The following is an 18,316-nucleotide window of genomic DNA, read 5'->3' on the forward strand; positions in this document are numbered from 1 at the left end:
AGCAGGAAACCTGCAAGGTAAAGCTGACCGCCGTGCCAAGACTAACAGTTGTCAAAAGTAGGAAATGCGCCCTATTGTTAGAACCATTGGGCCTGTTGCTTTGTGGCGGTGTTTCATCAGAACCAATGGTGACCCAAAGGCATGCAGAGGACAGTGTTTGTCCAATTAAAGAGGAGTTCCACGAAGTCAGTAGAAATCGCTAAATGAACTACCCTGCCAAAGGGAGGCACTTAAGAGCAACCTAGAAGTAGCTCAGCTATTTTCAACTCTGACTTTCCTACAGATAGCCTTGAGCTTGCTGAAGGGCAAGCGCCACATGGACATAGACCTTGCGACTCGCCTGCCTGTTGTGGTGAGATGCATCAAGCTGCTAGGGAAAGTGGAGCATGACAGATCCCTTCAAGGGAGGAAGTAGGTATGGGGGCTGCTTCTCGCAGAGATCTTATTTAAGACGGAAGATATGCTGTAGAATAATCACGGTAGCCAGAGTCCAGTTATTTGTACACACACACACACACACACACACACACTGCCATGTGCACACCCAATGGCTGGGAGTTTTCATCTCTTGGGGAGTGGTGAGTGGCATGACTGACAATTCTTTATTTTAAAAAATGTTAAATCCTTTTATTGGGGGCTCGTTCAACTCATCACAATCCATGCATACATTCATTGTGTCAAGCACATTTGTACATTTGTTGCCATCATCATTCGCAAAGCATTTGCTTTCTGCTTGAGCCCTTGCTATCAGCTCCTCATTTCCCCCCCCTGCCTCCCTGTTCCCCCCTCCCTCATGAACCCTTGATAATTTATACATTATTATTATTTTGTCATGTCTTCCACTGTCTGACGTCTCCCTTCACCCACTTTTCCGTTGTCTGTCCCCCAGGGAGGGGGTTATATGTAGATCCTTATAATCAGTTCTCCCTTTCTACCCCACCTTCCCTCCACCCTCCCGGTATCACCACTCTCACCACTGGTCCTGAGGGATTTGGTTTGTTTGTTTTGAACCCGAAGGACCCATAAGCCAAATGACAACAACAACAATAATAAAGATATTACTTATCTACATAAGAAATTCCTCTTGCCTGATGCATCCTCAGGCCGGGGAGTTAGCAAATAACACGAAAGGCCCCATCTGGGCTCTGCACCGTGGAAGAGATGCCTACCATTCTGGCAAGCATTACCCTGGGAAACAAAGTGAAAACCGGAGGGAGGCGGTATTTCCTAAATCTCTTTCAAGACTTTATTCAATCACCCATGGCTGTCATGTGAATGACCACGACCTGCCCGTCCATAGATTTCATCAGTCAGCAATACCACTCTTGCAAGTAGTGGGGCAAAGGGCAGGCAGAGGAATGTGGGCTGCAATTCTTGGCATCGGGAGAGAGACTTGAACATCATCTAACAGAGGTATTTTTCCTGAAACACTAGGACTTGTTCTTGTTGGAAAGCGCTCTCTTCTTTCGGAAATCTTCCTACAACACCTGGTTCTCTACCAGCCCCTTCCATTGGGCTCTTCAAGTTCACTGGGGGCTCACAAGTCCATTGCTGCTGGGGACCCGGGTGCTTGACTTGTCCCAGAGCACCACAGCTAGCGCATGGGAGGTGGTGGCCTCACACCAGGCCCCGGTTTCCAGGCAGACTTGCAACCAAAGCCCGCCAGCCCCCCCCCGACCCGGTCTAATTTCTTCATTTGTAAAAGGAGTGGGATCCTTTTTCTGAACTCTTGGTACTGCTCGGGCTCTTCAATGAAACCAGGAAGCTTCAGGTCCCTTGGTATATTACAGAATTCCGGGTGGTACAAACTGGGAAGGTGCTGGACTGCTAAATAAAAGGTTGAAGAGTCGAATCCACCCGAAGGCACCTCAAAAGACATGGCAATTTGCTTCCAAAGATCAGCCATTGAGAAGCCCATGGAGGAGAAAAATGTGGAACAGAGCCACAGCCTACTCGAACCAAACCAAACCAAACTCCAGTCCTACTGCCTGGTTGAGACTGGAGGGCTCCTGAATTCCTGCCCTAAGACACTCCTCAAACTGAACAGAAACTGACCCGTGAGGTGACCTTTCAGCAAAATCTGAGATTGGCTCCCCAAAATACTGAGGGTCACTCCCCAGTACAGTGACCTTGTAAAAAAACCCACCTGTGTGAGACTGTGAGACCCTACAGTTTACAATGGCTTTAGGGTGATGATGAAAAGGAAAGAGGACAGGCAAGTTGTTGGTGTTGTGTTGTTAGCTGCCATCAGGTAGGTTCCAATTCATGCTGTCATCGAGTCAATGCTAACTCAGGGCGACCCTTCAGGGCAGGGTAGGACTGCCCCTGTGGGTTTCTCAGACTGCCACTCTTTTACAGAAATAGAAAGCCTCATCTTTCTCCTGAGGAGCCACTGGTGGCTTTGAATTGCTGACCTTAAGATTAGCAGCCAAGTGCATAACCACTACTTCACCTGGGCTCCTTCTGACTCCCAGCAACCTTGTGTACATTAGAACACAAACTAGATGGATATAGAACTGGAACCACCAGCAGAGCCATCCTGAGAAGCCTCACACATGGGGAAGAGTGTAATGAATGGTGCTGAACACACTGGGGCTGAAATGGTTGAATGGGCACCTCAACTGCCATTTAAACCTGCATTGAAAGCACGATGAATTCTGATGTAAAGAAATAAAGCAAAAAGGAAGCCCGAGGAGATGCTGAGGGAAGTGAGTCAACCACCAGAGGACAAATACGGTGTGAGTCCATTGTTAGGAAGGATGAAAATCAAGAAATGGCTTTTATACCCCAAAGAAAAAGATTTCTCTGGCTACCCAGGGTGAGAGGGAAGGAGAAGCCCTAGGCTAGTGGGGAGACAGGTGTTAACTTGGTGAAGAAGGAGATAACAGCCTATCAAAGGGAGATGGACAAATAAAGTGTGTGTGTGTGTGTGTGTGTGTGTCTGTGTTGGTGGGGTGGTGGTGGTGGTGGTGTCGGTGGAGATAGGATCAGCCACGGGGACGTTTGATAAGATGTTTACGTTATTGAATGCAAAGATGATGATCTGATGTGTAAACCTGTACCTAAATTCACAATAAACAACAACAACAACAACAACTATGGAGCCATTCTATAGTGACACACAATCATTGCAATCACCTTCTATTAACTATCAATAATTAATTATTATCCTATGAATCTCTTATGTTGCCTCCCCACCCAGTGCTGTCATCTCCCAGGGATGCGAGGTTCCATGCTTCTTTGCCTTCTCTTTTGAGGATTCCACAACCAGAAAAAGACCACTTGGAGGACCAGCCCTGTCCCCAAAGTCACTCAAGGCTGGAATGTCATGGGTTGGGCAGGAATTAGGGAGGGTGAGGCAGAGCAGGCACAAGAAGGGGACTAACCAATCCTCTGGTCTGCTATCCAGCCTGCCCCTGAGCTGTCCCCAAGGCAGCTTGCTAGATATTTGGCACACAGCAAGCACTCAGTAAATAACAGTGGTGTGACTCAATGGGCCTCTCAGCTGCCAAGTGGCCTCACCACACAGGGAGCACTGTCACATTCGTTCCAGCAAGTATTAGTGGAGGCAGCCTGCAAACAAGTCCCAGGGGACCCTGGCTGTAATTTCATCTCTTCTACACCCGCCCTGCCCCGCACCTAAAGAACTCAAACTCATCCCATAGAGTACAGATAGTAATGTATGGAGTGGATCATTAGGGGTGCATGGTTGCAGGCTTACACAAGGTATCTGAGCTGGGAATGGTTAGGGACCACTGTGTGAATTCAATGCCTTGCCCTGCAAGGCACGTTTACCACCAGTGAAGTCTAGATGGGGCTGGAAGTGGCACTGCCTAGAACAAGGACCAGGTGAGCCACTGCTGTTTGGTGGCAGCTGATCAGATGAACGCTCAGAAGTTCCCACTCAATCCTAGTTCTAGAACCTAGCCCGAGGCCCCCGTGGCGGTGACAAGGACACCTGAGAATCTGAGTGGGACCACCTCTGCTCTGCCAAATCTGGAGCTGGCCACTCCTCTTGATTTCCGCAGGGGAAGGTGGGGGAGGCTTGGGTGGGGTGTGTTCTGCCTATGGTGGTGGCAGGGAGTGAAGGGAAGTGTACACTTGGCTGGAGGGTAAGTAAGAATTCTCCGCAGCGAGCCTGGCACACCAGGCTGGCTGGCCAGGACACCAGTCAAGCCCAAGCCAGGCTGCAGGAAGGCGAGCTGCGCTTACCCAACGTGCTTAGCCTCGGGTTGTGTTTATAGACACGCTCCGCCTGGCCTGGCTAACATCTGCTTGCAGCAGACAGCAGTTAGGCATGGCAATCTATTATCTGGCTAATTTTTGCCCTAGAGAAAGGTCCGCCTCAGCCCCTCCTCCTTCGCAGCCCTGCAGTTTGCTACTCATCACAGGGCCACACTGCCACCTTTGCTGGGGGACCAGGCTTGGGTGCCTTTGCCAAGGTTCTGACCTGGGTGGGATTTGGGTTGTCTTGTATTTTAATAGGATTAGAAAGAATATAGTGTTTTTCTTTCTTATCTGCTATACGGTTACTCATTGGGCAGTTAGCCGAAAAGTGGACATTTTGAACCCACCAGCCATTCCTTGAGAGAAAGATGAGGTTTTCTCCTCCCAGAAAGCTTGGTAAGCTGGGAAGTCCTAAGGTGCAGCTCTCTGCCCTCTAGGGTCACTCTGAATTGGAATCGACTCCACAGCAGTGGCTATGAGTTTGCTGATGCCAATGGTTTGTGACTGACTACTCACCTAAAGGGTATTGATTTGAGCCTACCCTGCAACATTGTGAAGAAAGGCCTGGAAATCCGCTTCTATACCGATGACAGCCAAGAAAACCATATGAGGTTTTCTACTCTGGAACACACGGGGCTGCCGTTGAGTTGAAATTGACTCGACGGCAGTGGGTTTGGCTTGTTTGGGGACTTCTGGGAGGGTGAAAGTGACTCTCAGCAAGTCAGAAGACAGGAGAACTGCTCCTTAGGGGCCTTTGTCTACTCCAGTTATTTCGTAAAAGTGGAAGGATACGACATTTATCCCTTTGTGTTAGAAACATGAAATGAGTAGTCTCCTCTACCAACCAGCCCTTTCTTCCTCGGGACACTGCCTTCTCATTGGGAAAGTATCCCCACCTCCCTCATGAGTGAATCAGCAGACACTGGCAGGTCTTCTAGACCCTGCAGGTCCTCCTTCTCTGCTTTACAGAAAATGGACCCGGTAGAGTGGGGGTTGGGGCTGGCTGAGTGAGGGGCAGTGGCCTGGCTTCTTGGAAATAAAAGACTAAATGACCTTATCTCTGTGCCTGGCTGCCTGCAGAGTCCCATGTCATAATCCTGCAGACAAAGCCACCAATGTGATCCCCATGACCTTATAAACATTCATTAAAATGCATTTCAAAGCATGTGATGGCTTCCCCACCCCCTAAATGATTAGACGACAAAGGCAACCCTTCTGAGAGGGGTCAAGTTTGGCTCTGAAGTCAACATTACTCCTGGTCCCGTATGAACAATGACAAGATGGCTACTCTCCCTTTCTGTGATTTCAATTCTGACTGACACAAAGCATAAAGGTCACTTGGGCAAGGTCTAGCTGATGAGTCCAGGGCAGACTCTTACAGTGGATGCAAGAAGAATCAAGGATCTAACAGTGGGTGACACTATAGAGGTGCTGGAAGGAGTACGGGTGACTGTTAGTTAATTGTTGGACTGCTCCCTGCAAGGTCAGTAGCTCAAACCACCAGCTGCTCCAAGGGAGAACTATGAGGCTGTCTGTTTGCATAAAGATTTACAGTTTCAGAAGTCCCTAGATTGATTCACTGTGAGTGTTTAGATGGATACTGGAGCCCCTGGCTGGTGCAATCAATTAATGCTTGGTTGCTAATCAAAAGGGTGGAGGAGTAAGTCCATCCAGAGGCACCTCTGAAGAAAAACCTGGTGATCTCCTTCCAGAAGAATCAGTAATTGAAAAACCTACAGAGCACAATTCTACTTTGACACACAGGGGGGCATCATGAGTCAGAGTCCACTGGATGGCAACTTGTTTACAGCCTTTGCTGCTTCCACAGAACTCTGGTCCCAAGTACTGATATGAAGCTGCTCTACTTCAACTAGTAGTTCAATACCGCAAGCTTGAAGTTCTTATACAATCCTTCAACTGGCAATGTAGTTACACATATTGACCTCCTGGTATTTATTATACATAGGAAGATCATAAAATGGGTGGTTAGGCATTTTTGTTTACCAAAAAACAACACCAAACAAAAAACAAACCAACAAATAGAAAGGAGAGGTTGTGATTGAGCTACTGTTAACAGAGAAGGCGAAATCAAACTTAACTCTTCAATCCACAACCTACCTCCTGGCTGTGCTTCCAACTGGCCAGAGATGAAGGGCTCCTATTTTTAGGTGGCAAAGTCCTCTGGCAGGAGCACCTCTGTCACTGAGGCTGGGTGCCCTACACTACACCCAAGACCCCACCCCCCGGCCCAGCCCATCCTTTAGCAATTAGGTGGGGGTGCCCTGTAAAGAGATGCCACGGAGCTGGCACTTCCTCTACTCCACTCTGTTGTTCTGCTTCACACAACTGAAAGGCATCTCGTCCATAGTTTTCTTCCCACTAGGACACATGCAAAGAAGGATGCCCTCATGATCATTAGCCATGTTGACTTTTGCAATCAGCTCCTGTCCACATCCTGCCTCCTCAGCCAAGAGGGAGTCACTTACAGAACACACACCTTTGGGCTCCAGAGCAGAGCTGCCCACCCCAGTTAGTAGATTAAGAACCAGACTGTTGAGCTCTGTGTGCCAAAGAACCCGAGGTCTAGAGAGGACATGGCATAAAGAGCAGCATGGCAGCTCTGAGACCCTCTAGGTCATCTAGCTGCACCCCCCCCCCCAATTCTTTTTTGTAATTTCAGTAAAATTCATGTAGCATAAAGTTAAGCCTTTTAGGGCGTTCAATTTAGTGGCATTTAGCACACTCACAATGTGGTACAACCATCACCTCTGTCTAGAACATTTTCTATTCTACACATTCTATTTGAGAACATTTTCATCACTCCCAAAGAAAACCCTGAACCCATTAAGCAGTCACTTCCCAAGCTCCCTATTCCTCTCAAGCCTTAGGCAACTACTAATCTACTTTGTCTCTGTGCATTGGTCAATTTTGGACATTTAATATCAAAGAGATCGAACATTATTTGTGCTTTTGTGTCTGATGGATTTCACTCAGCCTAGTGTTGTCAAGGTTCATCCATGTCATAACATGTATGAAGATTTCATTCCTTTTCATGAGTAGTTAATGTTTGGATGGGTCACATGTTGTTTATCTATTCATCTGTTTATGGACACTTGGGTGGTTCTCACTTAAGACTATTGTATGAACAGTGCTGCTGTAGACATGGATGCTACAAGTATCTGTCTCCAACCCTGTTTCCAAGACTTTGAGGCATATATCAATGTGGTAGTTATATACCCGTGTATAAGCTGAGTTTTTCAGCACATATTTAATGCAGTTTTTGTGGTAAAATTAGGTACCTTGACTGATATTTGGGTCGCGTCATACTCAAGTATATATAGTAATCGTTTGTCAATTTGAGAAGATTAAGAATGTAGGGGTGGAGTCTAGCCTGTCAATCAGGCCAATGAGACCTCTGTGTGGGCATGACCTTCTCCTGAAGATTCTGGGAAATTCTGTATTTCCTCCTTGGAGGTGGGAGACACACAGTCTCTATCTCAACTGACTCCCTGAGAGACACTCTACTGCCAAGACACATGGCACTACCCTGATAGACCCCATTCCCTGGGAACTGGAGAAGCAACATGGAGACCCCTGCCAGCGCTGAGATGCTTAGACACCACTGGTTCCATAAGACTTCCCACCCACTGGCCTGTGATTATCCTGCATTCTGCATCATTGCATGTGTTTCATGAGTCTGCAGAGGACTTTATAGATTGGTATCGGCCATATGGGCTAATATCGGACTTATGGACCTGATCTGGACTGGGCTGGGATGTTTTCTTAATACATATTACTCTTTATATAAAACTCTTATACACACGAGGGTGTCTATGAATTTGTTTCTCTAATCCACCCAGACTAACACAACCAGGAAGTTGAATTGTGCATCATATGAGATTTCTATGTTTCACTTTTCTATGTTTCCTCCAACCTAGGTTCTCATTTTGGAAGGGAGGCAAAGAGGGCTGAGACTCCAAGTCAACTTCCAGTTAGACAAGGAGAACTCTTTGTGAGATCCTTGGAGAAGCATCACTCTGCCAGGACCAAAGGATGCAAGACAGCATACAGAGGACAGGGCCAGGCCAGCCAGGGCTGGCCCCTAGAGACTGAGGACTAAGGGACAGGCGCCAAACAAGCTCAGTCATTATAGGTTTTGCTTCTGCCACTTCTAAGGTAGTGTCCCTTTCCATCTAAAATGACAACCAGGGTGGGACGTGGTGACATCTAGTGTCCTAAGGTGGGATTTGGTGGAACCTACTGGTCATGGCCATTAGAAAGAACATTGTTAGTCCTCCCCTGCTGGGAATGGGACCCATAGCCTGGCCTGAATCTACCTTGGACCATGAAACTACTGAAGGCCTTGTGCTCCAAAGCCTGTTCTTCTTTACCCACCTTCTCCCCCTGCCAGCTCCCTCTGCCCTATGTTGGGAACTCCCAAAGAGATTCAGTCATGGGGTCTCTACCTAGTCAGCTTGCTTGAGAGCCATATCTTGGAACCATGTGGTTGTGGATCTGTGTAAGGTCTAGACCAGGTCTTGTCTCCTGTAGCAAGGCCTTTCTGAGGGCCTAGGGTGAATCATCACGTCCATCACGTAAGTACTCTTTACAGTATCCTCGTGGGCTCTGTGCCAATGGTTAAGATGTCAGCCTTTCCAACAGTAGGCTTTGATTTCTCAATCAGGCCCTAGCACATCACATGCGTTCTCATTCCTTGCTGTTGGCGTCTCACATCTGATGAGGAATGCAGGGCTGGCCTTACTGTACTTGCTTTTGCACATGGGTAAACTGAGGCTCGAGGCAGTCAGGCATTGAGCTGATTCAGTGGCTGCTCTATGGCTCCACAGCGCTCTTTGCTGGGGCCCATCTGGCATGCTCCGATGTGTGGAGGTGCCACGATCTCCCAGTGAACTAGGGAGACTGGGGAGGAGAACCTGCTACTCACTGCCAGTCCTGACCTTGCGAGTGGCCCACAGACTGGCTTTCCAGATCACACATTGCAGGCTATTACAGACAGCAGCACGCTCTGCCCCAAGCAGGGACATTCGAATCCAGCGTGTACCGTAGACACTGTTGTAGCTTAGCTGCTGGAGATCGCTGTCCCTGCCAGGCCTTTCCCTTGCTCTCCAGTGCTGGAGCGTGCTGCTGGGCAGCTGAGAGCAATGAGTGCTGTAAGGCGTGTCAGGGGCTGGGAGGCCAGACACCACTCCCTGGGCTCCACATGGGGAATGAACAGGTAGAAGAGAAATCCATTTTCTCTGCTCACCCACATAAGGCTGCTATGAGTGGCAGTGGTGGGGTTTGGATTCATCTGTTAATACAAAGAAACATCTAGCCTTCAAATTCATAGGATAGATCTGAGCAGTGGGAGGCGGTGAGGGGGCTGGAGGTAGGAGCCTTATACCCCCACAACCTGTCTCATCCTTGCCTCTCATTACTGGTCACTTGGGCTATAGGCTCAATGGGCTAATCATTGGCATATTAATGGAAAGATCCAAGGTCCAAGCCCACCAGCTGCTCCGAGGGAGAAAGTGAGGTTGTCTGCGTCTGTAAAGAGTTACAGGCTCCGAATCCCTAGTGGGCACTTCCACTGTATCCTATCGGGTTGCTATGCATCAGAACGAACTCAAGGGAAATGGGTTTGGTTATTGTTTGAGGGTACATCATTTCCCCTTTCTGCACCTCAGTGTTCTCACTTACAACATGTGGAGAATGTGGTCTGCTTCACACAAGTTATAGGGAGTGTATGAGCTCAGACATGCGAAGTTATCATAGTGTATGGTGTGATGTAGGTACCAAGTGAACACCACCTCTCTTTCCACTCTCAAAAATGTCGACACATTCCTGGTGATCCTAAAATAGCCTTTACCAAGGTGTGCTCAGCAGCATCTGCCCTCCAAGGCAGATCCTGCCTTCAGTCATTGGCTGCCCTCCTGAGCAGCTGTGCGTGTGCCTAGCTGTCACAAACCCAATCCGAATATAATGCAGCAAGAATTCACCATTGAAAGGAAACTCTCAGCCAGCCCTTATATGAAGTGAAAGGGCCTCCATCCAATGTTTCTTTTTATGTGTATACTTGGGGATCTCAAACCTTTTAAAAATCAGGAATATTAATTTAATTGTGGTCACAAACAGAAGTTCTATAACCCATATCACACAGCAAAATGAATAGGTTACATCTTGAAAAGTAAGACAATGGAAGAGAGACTTCTAGTTCTTTCACTAGGCTGTGTGGGGAAAGTATTTGCGTATGAATCCTGGAAGGGGGTCATCTAACCTGAAATGGGTTTGTGTGTGTACGCATGCACCATGGCGATCAGAGGTGACAGTAACAGTAGTGGTGGAGATGATAATGGAGCAGGTGGTGAAAGTTGAGGTAAGTGAAGTGATGGTGGTAGTGATGGCAGTGGTGGTAGTGATGAAGTTATCATTGGTGGTGGTGTTCGGGATGGTAATGAATGGTGGTAGTAATTGTGTGGTGGTGGGTGGTGATCAAGGTGGTGATAGTGGTGGTCAAGATGGTGGTGATGGTAATGAATGATGGTAGTAATTGTGATGATGGTGGTGATTATGGTGGTAATAGTGGTGGTGGAAAACGTGATGGTGATAGTGGTAATAGATATGGAGGTGGTGGCGGTGGAACAGGGTTGTGATGTAGGTAGAACTGGAAAGTGGTGATGGTGATTGTGGTGGAAATGGTGGCGGTTGTGGTAGAGGGTGGAGATAGTAGAGGTGGTAGTGGTGAAAATGATAGAGGAGGTAGTGGGGCTGGTAGAAGTGGTAGAGGTGGCAGTGGTGGAGGGAGTAGTGTGGTAGTGGTGCTGGTAGTAGTTGGAAGTGTGGTGAGGTGGTGATGGTGGAGGTGAAGTGGAAATAGATAGTGGATAGAGGTGGTGGTAGAGAGTGGTGGAAGTGTTTAAGTGGTAGAGGGTGGTAACGGTGGTGGTATGGGTAGAGGAAGCTGAGGTAGTAGAGGACTTGATGGTGACGATGGTGGTGGTGAAAGTTGTGGTAGAGGTAGTGGAGAAGGTGATGGTGGTGGTGATAGTAGGTGGAAGTGGTGTTATAAATGCTATAGTTGGTAGTAGATGGGGGTAGTGGTAGAAATGGTGGAGGACCTAGGGCAACTCTGACCTCCCCCACTTGTTGGTTTTACACACAGCCAGGGAAATCACACCTGTCTTCCACTGCACCCCAAACGGCTGGGGGATCTCCCCTCCAAATGGCTGGGGGAATTCCCACCTACACCCCAAGACACTACAAGTGACTGGGGGAACTCCTGACGGCTGTTTGTGGTGCTCCATACTGTTGCAGGAACATCCACCCAGCCTCCACAGCAATTTCTCTGACTAGGGTAATTCCACCTGCCATCCACAGTGCTCTACACCAAGGGGGGTACACTCAATGCACTCTGTGGCACTCCAGTTACAGGGGGAAACACCACATGCCAGCTGAGGTGCTCCAAGCCCTGTGGGACACACCACCATGACTTTGTGGGAGTTCAGCCAGTGAAGCGCCATCCTCCTGGGCCCACAAACACTTGACCAGTTTCCCATGAGAGGACTATCCAACTCACACTCCTAATAACAGAATATTGGCTGGCTAGGGTGAGCGAAACCACAGGAAGATACAGCGGTAACCTGTCCTCTCAGTGAAGCTACCTGGAGGTAATTTGAAGAAGCTCTCATATGAGTCCACCATGAGAGAGCTCAGTGCTCCTCAACTTGGAAAGATGACACCAGGCTCCTCTAAAACAACATATAAACAGCAACCAGCCCCAACAGCCTCAACAAAAATGCAGGATAAACAGAAGACAATGATGGAAGAAGTCATGAACCTAACGATGTGCATATAAAAAGCAGACATTGACCAGCCACAGAAATAAATCTTCAGAATGCTGCTTGGAGTCATATAGGATATGAGGGAAGAAATGAATAAGGGTCAAATGATAGAGAAGATAAAGGCCACACACCAAAGGGAAATACAAGACCTAAGGGATAAAATACAAAATCCAGTAGGAAATTAACAGACTTTGCCAATAGCCTTGAGGAGGCATAACCAGGCAGACTTCAACAAATGGGAAAGGCAGTCAAATAAGACAATCAGAAAAGCTGAAGGAAACCTGAGAGCCATGTGCGATGCTATGAATAGGAACAATATTAGAACTATTGGACTACCAGAAAAAGACACAACAAAGAATGTAACAGTGAAAATAGCGAGGGGATTCTTAGAGGAAAACTTCCCCAGCTTAATAAATGAAAATCAGGCAATCATTCAGGAGGCCAAAAGAACACCAGCCAGACTGAATCCCAAGAAGTCGTCACCAAGACACACAATATTAAATTATCCAACTATGAAGAAAAGAGAAAACCATAAGAGCAGCTAGGGAAGAACAAATAGTCACTTATTAAGGTACCCAAATAAGAATATGTTCAGACCTATCAGTGGACACGATGAAGAAGAAGAGGGAGTGGAGTAACATATTCCAAAAATTGCAGGAAAATAACGCAAACCCAAGAATACTGTATCCAGCAAAATAATCTATTAAGATAGATAGAGAAGTAAGAGTCTTCCCAGACAAGGAAAAACTCAAAGAGTAGGTAAAAAAGAACCCCAGCCCTACAAAAGATCCTCGCCGACCCAGTATGGGCAGAAGATCAACACTCACCGAGCAAAAATAAGAGACCTTCACATAGAAAAACTGAACAACTTGACCCAGAGGGCAGCAAAGAGAAAACAGCCCCCAAGATAGCATTACCTCAGTGGTGAAAAGAAGGCAAGAATAAAATACACACGCACACGCACACACACACACCACAAATTAATAAGATAGGTAGGTAGGAAAACATCCAACATACAAGATACAAGATGACATCACAGAATTCACAGATGGATGTAATAACACTGAATATTAATGGACTGAACTCAGGCAGTAAAAGGCAGAGACTAGCAGACTGGCTTAGAAAACATAACCCATCGATCTGCTGCCTATAGGAGACACATCTCGAGCTTACAGACAAAAACAGGGTGATAATTATGGAGTAGGGAACCAGTGAAGAGGTCTGAGGGGCCAGCCTCAATCTCAAATCATGGACAGCTGCCCCTCCCCCAGAAGAATTTATTTCAGAGGACAGCACTGAAGGTGCAGATCAGGGAGAGGGACATGACTGATCAGAGCACATGGGAGCAAATGAAGGGGGAGGAATAGAGAGTGGAGTACATCCTGGCCCACCAAGCTTTGGGGATGATATTCCTGCTCAGAGCAGCCAATCCACAGAGATCATATGGCCGGCCCCACTATGAGGCACAACATCCCTCATTGACCCATAGCCTACAGGGGACAACAATGGAGACACAGTGAGGGAATTCTGCCCAATCTGATCTCACCACACCGAGGTGAAACACTAATGGCATGCAACAGAACAGCAGGGTAACAGAGCAACGAAGTCCCCAGGGAATACCAAAAATAGACTTTGGGGCCAGGTCTTCGCACCTTATCAGACTCAACCGGAAAACACTCCTAAAGGCCAACAAACAGTCCTTGGACTAACTACAAGCTTTCCTTTTTTGTTGTTGTTGGGTTGTGGGCCTTTTTTGGTTTTGTTTTTGTCACTGGCTTTTTGTTGTTGTTTTGTTTTCTTTTGTTGCTTGGTTTTACTCTGTCTTGTTTTCGTGCATGTTATTATCTGCACAGGTCTGTTTAAATAAGATAGGCTGGATGAACAATCTGGAGGAGAAAACAACGGGACTGACGGTTCCGGGGGGACTTGGGAGAGGGGGAAGGGGGGAAAGGAAGTGGTGCTAACAAACCCAGGGACAAGGGATCAACAAGTGATCCAAATCGGTGGTGAGGAGCGTGTAGGAGGTCTGGTAGGGCATGATTAAGGGTAATGTAACCGAGAGGAATTACTGTATCCCAAATGAAGGCTGAACATGATAGTGGGACAATAGGAAAGCAAAAGGAAATAGAGGAAAGAGCTAGGAGGCAAAGGGCATTTATAGAGGTCTAAATAAAGGCATGCACATATGTAAATATATTTATATATGAGGGTGGGGAAATAGATCTATGTGCACATATTTATAGGTTTAGTATTAAAGTAGCAGATGAACATTGGGCCTCCACTCAAATACTCCCTCAATGCAAGGATACTTTGTTCTATTAAACTGGCAATCATTATGCTCACCTTTCCGACACAATTGCTGAAGACAAAGCAGGTGCATAAGCAAATGTGGTGAAGAACCTGATGGAGCCCAGCTATAAAAAGTTATAGCATCTAGGGTCTTAAAGACTTGAAGGTAAACAAGCGGCCATCTAGCTGAGAAGCAACAAATCCCACATGGAAGAAGCACACCAGCCTGTATGATCACGAGGTGTCGAAGGGATGAGGTATCAGGCATCAAAGAACAAAATTTTATGTGAATGGGGTGTGTGTGTGTGTGTGCAGAGTGGGGACCCAAAGCCCATCTGTAGGCAATTGGACACCCCCTTATGGAATGGTCGTGGGGAGGAGATGGTACAGTTAGGGTGCAGTGTAGCAATGAGGAAACATACAACTTTCCACTAGTTCCTAAATGCTTCCTCTCCACCCATTATCATGATCCCAATTCTCCCTTACAAGTCTGGTTAGACCCAAGGATGTACACTGGTACAGATAGTAACTAGAAACACAGGGAATGTAGGGTGGATGATCCCTTCAGGACCAGTGGTGTGAATGGCAATGGGATGGTGGGGTAGAGAGAGGGAACCGATTATAAAGATTTACATATAACCTCCTCCCTGGGTGATGGACAACAGAAAAGTGGATGAAGTGGATGAAGGGAGAAGTCGGACAGTGTGCGATATGACAAAATGATAATTTATAAATTATCAAGTGTTCATGAGGAAAGGGGAAGTGGGGAGGCAGGGGAAAATGAGGAGCTGATGCCAGGAGTTTATGTGGAGAGCAAATGTTTTCAGAATGATGAGGGTAACAAATGTACAAATGTGCTTGATACAATTGATGTATGTATGGATTGTGATAAGAGTTGTATGAGCCCCCAATAAAATGATTTAAAAACACAGGCTGAGAATTAAAGGCTGGAGAAAAATATAATAAGTAAATGGATGTTTTAAAAAAAGCAGGGGTAGCAATCTTATCTCTGACAAAATTGATCTCAAGGTACAAGCCATAACAAGAGACAAGGAGGGGCACTATATAATGGTCAAGGGAACAACAGACCAAGAACAAGTGGACATAAAAAATGTATACACGCCCAACAAGAGACCCCCAAAATTTGTAAATCAAACACTCCAAATGATGAAACAAGAAATCACAAGCTCAACAATTATAGTAGGTGACTTTAATCCACCATTCTCTGAAAAAGACAGATCACAGGGAAAGAAACTTAACAAGGAGGCTACACTTCTAAACAGCACAATTTGACAATTCGATCTGATAGATATTTTCAGAGCTTTCCGCCCATATGTAAAAATTTCACATTCTTTTCATGTCCACATGGCACACACTCAAAGATAAACCACATGCTGGGATTCAAGACGAACCTGAGTAAATTGAAACACATAGAGATTATACAGACTTCTCTCTCTGACCACTATGTCATAAGGCTATAAATCTACATAAGGATGATGAAGAAAACAAGGGCAAACAAATGGAGGATGGATAACTCTTTATTGCAAAAGGAGCGGGTATTGGCCCAGATCAGATGTGAAACCAGGAAGTTTCTAGAAACCAATGAGAATGAAAATATCATGCACCAAAACCTTTGGGACACAGCAAAGGAATTTATCAGAGGAAGTTTGATAGCAATACATGCACACATGAAAAGGGAAAATAGACTTATGATTGATATGCTGGCATAAAACTTACACCAATTATAGCAGAGTCAACAGTCCATTCCTCCTAATAGCAATAGGAAAGAAATAATAAAAATCAGGGCTGAGATACAGAAGAGGGAAAACAATAAAACTATGGGGAAAATTAATACAGTTAAAAGTTGGTGCTTTGAAAGGATTACAGAACTGACAGACCACTGACAGACCACTGGCAAACCTAACCAAAGAAAGGAAGGAACACATTTCAATTATAAGGATGAGGGATGAAACAGGGAACATTAGAACGGACCCTAATGAAATCAAAAGGATAATTACACAGTACTACGAAGGGCTGTACTCTAAGGAATTCAACAACTTGGGAGACGTGAACAAATTCTTGGAAAAACAATCCCTCCCTAGACCATCGGTTCTCAACTTGTGCGTTGTGACCCCTTTGGGGGTCGAATGACCCTTTCACAGGGGTCGCCCAATCCATAACAGTAGCAAAAGTATAGTTATGAAATAGCAACGAAAATAATTTTATGGTCAACATGAGGAACTGTACTAAAGGGTCAAGGCATTAGGAAGGTTGAGAACCACTGCCCAAGACTATCCCAGATGGACGTCAAGAATCTCAGCACACCCATAGCAATAGAAGAAATAGACAAGGTTATCAAGGGATTACCAACAAAAAAAATCACCTGGGCGAAATGGCTTCACAGGAGAATTCTACCAAGCATTCAGGGAAGAACTGACACCAATCCTACACAAACTCTTCCAGAACATAGAAAAAGATGTAAAACTCCCAACACCTTCTATGAAGCTAGTATAACTCTAATATCTAAAATAGGCAAGGATCCCACAAGAATTGAGAACTTGCATTGAGTAAGTACTTGAGTGGAGGTCCAATGTCCATTTGCTGCCTTAATACTAAACATATAAATATATGTACATAAATTTATTTCCCCACAATCCTATACAAATATATTTACATATGTACATGCCTGTATTTAGACCTCTGTAAATACCCTTTGTCTCCTAGTTCTTTCCTCTATTTCCTTTTACTTTCCTCTTGTCCCACTATCATTCTCAGCCTTCATTTGGGTTTCAGTAATTTCTCTCAGTTACATTGCCCTTGCTGAATTCCCTGCCAGGCCTCTCACGCCCTCCTTGCCACTGATTTTGGATCACTTGTTGTTCCCTTGTCCCTGGGTTGGTCAACACCACCTCCTATCCCCCAGCTCCCCATCTCCCAAGGATGGACAACAGAAAAGTGGGTGAAGGGAGACGTTGGACAGTGTAAGATATGACGATATAATAATAATTTAAGAATTATGAAGGCTTCATGAGGGAGGGGGAGGGGTGAGGGAAGGGGAAAAATGAGGAGCTGATATTAAGGACTCAAGTAGAAAGCAAATGTTTTGAGAATGATGATGGCAACAAATGCACAAATATGCTTGACAAAATGTATGTATGTATGTATGTATGGATTGTGATAAGAATTGTAAGAGCCCCCGATAAAATGATGTAGAAAACCCAACAAAACAAAACAAAAAAGAATCGAGTACTACAGACCAATATCCCTAAGAACATGGATGCAAAAATCCTTAACAAAATACTGTCCAATAGAACACCAAAGCATATAAAACAAATAGTTCACCATGACCAAGTGGGATTCATACCAGGGATGCGGGGATGGTTGAACATATGAAAGACCATTAGTATTGATCGCCACATCTACACGAAAAATTATAAGAAGCACATGATAATATCGATAGATGTGGAAATAGCATTCAACAACATCCAACACCCATTCCTGTTTACGATACTCAAGAAGATAGGAATAGAAGGAAAATTCCTCAATATTATACAAGCTATATATGAAAAACCAACAGCTAACGTGGTAATCAAGGAGAAAAGATGAAAACAATTCAATTGAAAAAGGGGACCAGACAAAGATTCCCCTTCTCCCTACTCCTATTAAACATCGTACTGGAGATCCTAGCTAACAACATAAGACAAAGGAAAGATGTGAAAGGTATTTGTCTGGGGGAGGAAGAGGTGAAACTTTCATTATTTACTGACGATATGATTTTATATGTTGAAAATCCCCAAAACTCCACAAGTGGAGTGTTGGAAGTGATAGAGGAATATGGTAGAATGGCAGGATACAATATCAACAAACAGAAGTCTAAAATGGGTACATAAGCAAATGTGGTGAAGAAAGCTGATGGTGCCTGGCTATCAAAAGATATAGCGTCTGGGGTCTTCAAGCTT

At 45.7% G+C, this 18,316-nt stretch overlaps 1 protein-coding gene across 3 annotated transcripts in view; it reads right to left on the reverse strand.

The window, feature by feature from the left end:
- The window catches only part of MAMLD1 (mastermind like domain containing 1), a 124,982-nt gene that overhangs the window by 38,388 nt on the left and 68,278 nt on the right, over positions 1-18,316 (reverse strand). The window lies entirely within an intron of this gene.

This window comes from Echinops telfairi, unplaced genomic scaffold (assembly GCF_000313985.2).
Source record: "Echinops telfairi isolate 266 unplaced genomic scaffold, ASM31398v2 ScPeMD7_7472;HRSCAF=8510, whole genome shotgun sequence".
In the NCBI taxonomy this organism is placed as follows: Eukaryota; Metazoa; Chordata; class Mammalia; order Afrosoricida; family Tenrecidae; genus Echinops; species Echinops telfairi.